The 2,905-nt window shown below is 44.8% G+C and overlaps 1 pseudogene; it reads left to right on the top strand.

Moving 5' to 3' along the window:
- LOC115286945 overlaps positions 1-2,905 on the top strand; it is a 17,237-nt pseudogene that overhangs the window by 3,338 nt on the left and 10,994 nt on the right.

The following is a 2,905-nucleotide window of genomic DNA, read 5'->3' as shown; positions in this document are numbered from 1 at the left end:
CAAAGCACAGGACAGAGTATCCAGAGATCTGATCTCTGGCTCTAGTTCTGCCACAAAACGACTACAGATAAGTCACTTAAGGTCTCTGGATTCAATTTTTTTTTAACCTATTAAGTATAGGTAATGGATTAATTCAGCATTTCTCAAAATGTGTTCCATGGAGCAATAATAAGTTCTGCACTTGTTAACAGGTGTTACTTGAAAAGAGTGTTCAAGAGAGGGCCCCAGCTGGGCCAGTGCTGCAGCCAGAACACGGCCCCCCTGGAGAACACAGCCTGGAGCTCACACCCGGGCAAGATGGAAGGAGTTGGAGAAAGAGGCCCCCTCCTCCGCTGGGGAAGTAGGGTCCAGGCTGCGCCTCAGCTCCCACTGCCCCTGCACAAGGCCCGCCTAACATGAAATTGCTGCCTTGTCTATAGTCAGGTTTGGGAAATTGCTGGGCTGAGCAGGTTAAGCAAACATGATATCCGAAAGCTTTCATAGACAATCACTAAGAAGAGAAGGTACTTGCTTTGTGGCATTTTTCCTTTTGGGCCTCAGAACACCATTGTTGGGGGATTAGTATTGAACACAGGCAGAGAAAAACTGAACTAGATGTTTTTACCGGTTTTTGTTATTCTAAAACTATGTTCTCATCAATCCCTTTCCTCCCTTAACAAAAACTGAAGTCCTCACAATGCCCACCCCCACCACATCATCTCCAAATTGCTGTCTCTGGTTAAACCTTCCCTTTGCTCCATTACTTTATTTCCTGGGGCTGTTTTTGTCGGGAAGCATACCAGGACGACCATTCCAGAACCTTTCTCAGAATTACGTAAACCCGAACAACATTCAAGAACTTTAAAGGGTAGCTGTCACCTGCCTAACAAAAGGCTTACTACTCCCATAACCAGTATGTTTATAAACACACTTGGACGTGTGAGGTGAGGAGGAGAACCGTCCCTACCTCGACGTCCTGCTCCTCAGCTCTTGGGTCGAGAAGACCGCAGGCAGCGCCGTGACGGGGAACCAGTTCACAAACTGCCACAAAATCAGTCACAGACTTGAGTTCTGGTAGCTTAAATGCATCTGTTCATGAGCCTCAAAAGCTCTGGAAAGAAGTTATGTTAATAGTATTAGTAAACATTAAATATTATTTAGTAAAATACCAAAAGGTCAATAGGTTTGAAAAATGACCTATTGACCCTCTACAAGTTGCTTTTAATGTGAATGGAGTGGGATCACTGACGACAATGTCAACCAAAACCGTTTTTAGAAAAGTATCAGGCCCATCTACCTGTCTCCGTGAGCGGAGTTTTTATATCCATCCAGAACAGCAATCAGCCTTCTCATGGTTTTCATAATCCTGTTGGCAAGAAATAGGACAGTAGCTCTTAGGTGGAATATATTTGGTGTTCATGTACAATTTATGTAATAGTTCTATTAATAAGAAAGGAGCTTTTCCTCACATAAACTTTCTGGTCTTCTTCCCTAAGTAACTATATATTTAACATTTTCTTTTTGAAAACGCGTTCTAATTACAGTGGAGTTTGAAAGTGGAATCCTTACCCGGTTTGCAGGGCTGGTTAGGACTTAGGAGAGCAGTGGCGATACAGCACTCTATTTTGCGAAAATAGCATTTTGTACTGAATTTTTAGTTCGTTCAGAAATTCTCTTACCGGTGTAAGGGATTGATTAGGGAGCATGAGCACATGCTCAGCGTGCCCCCGGACCCCCTCAGCACCGTGAGCATTTGTCACCTACTCAGGCAGCCGTGGCCACAGTACGCGCTGGCTTCCCAGCCCTGGTTAATACCCTCGTGGAGCAGCGCCTTAGACAGTAGTGAAACCAGCTCTGGCTTGGTTTTTAGTGACTTCAGCTTATGAACGCTCCTGTTGGTAGCTGCTCTCCCATTTGTCTCCCTGCTTTTACTGTCTCTGTAAAGGACTCCCCTGTCCCTTCCCCCCTTCCCCCTTTTAGGCTTAAGTACCACCTGAAGAGAAAAGTCTTTTCAGGCCTGGGAGACTGGCCAGTGCCCTTTGTCCTTCTCTTCACCTACTAAAAGGTAGCATTGTGAACCTAATTCAGCAGGTCCCTGACTCAGTATAAACACTGCTCAATAGAGCCAGGAAGACTAATTGAATTGTACAATACATCATTTTTCAGCAACAGTTTCAAGTGGACTGTACTTCATTTCCCAGAACACTACCGTGTTTCCCTCATTTAAGATATTTACATATGGCACATATTTAGCCATCATAAATCAAATATTTGAACCCAGTTCTGTCTTTCTCCACTGAACCTTGAGCTACACGAGGGCACGGCCATGCCTGGTGTATTCTCCCCTAATGCCTGCTATGGGATCTGGCACGTACCTGGGTCCCTACACCTCCAGTGAGGCATTCTTTATCCTTGCCAATTGTTATTTCCAGTCTGGTTAAGTAGTTAGAGGTTTTGGCTAATTCTGGGGCCTCTTTGTGAGCTGATGTGCAGAGACTGCAGACTTCACCACCTTTGGAAATGCAGGGCCCCAAAGGATCACACAACAGGTACCTCGAAAAGAATTGCTAATAAGGGGGAAAAATGACTCTTATTGGGGAAAAACATTGATGCCTTTTTTTTGTTTTTGTATCTCAATAAGGAATGGAAACTTTCGAATCAGCTAGATTTTGTTACTAAAATACTAAATTTCATAAATGTGCTTTCATCAATATACAGTAGCCATATCGCCTGTTCATGTTGGCAAGTGTTCTTGGTCGTATCTACTTGTGGTGCTCTCGGTGCCATCCCTGGCCCCCCCCCCCCCAAGTGAATTTCTGTGTATCTTTCTAGACCTTGAGGAAGTGTGGCCTGCTTTGCCAGCGGCTCCCTTCCACCCAGGACAATTGACTTCTCCTTCCTTTAAGCTGCCAGTGGCCCTCATCCA

This window comes from Suricata suricatta, chromosome 3 (assembly GCF_006229205.1).
Source record: "Suricata suricatta isolate VVHF042 chromosome 3, meerkat_22Aug2017_6uvM2_HiC, whole genome shotgun sequence".
In the NCBI taxonomy this organism is placed as follows: domain Eukaryota; kingdom Metazoa; phylum Chordata; class Mammalia; order Carnivora; family Herpestidae; genus Suricata; species Suricata suricatta.
Note: the sequence above shows the minus strand (reverse complement) of the source record. Positions and strands in the feature narration are given on the sequence as shown.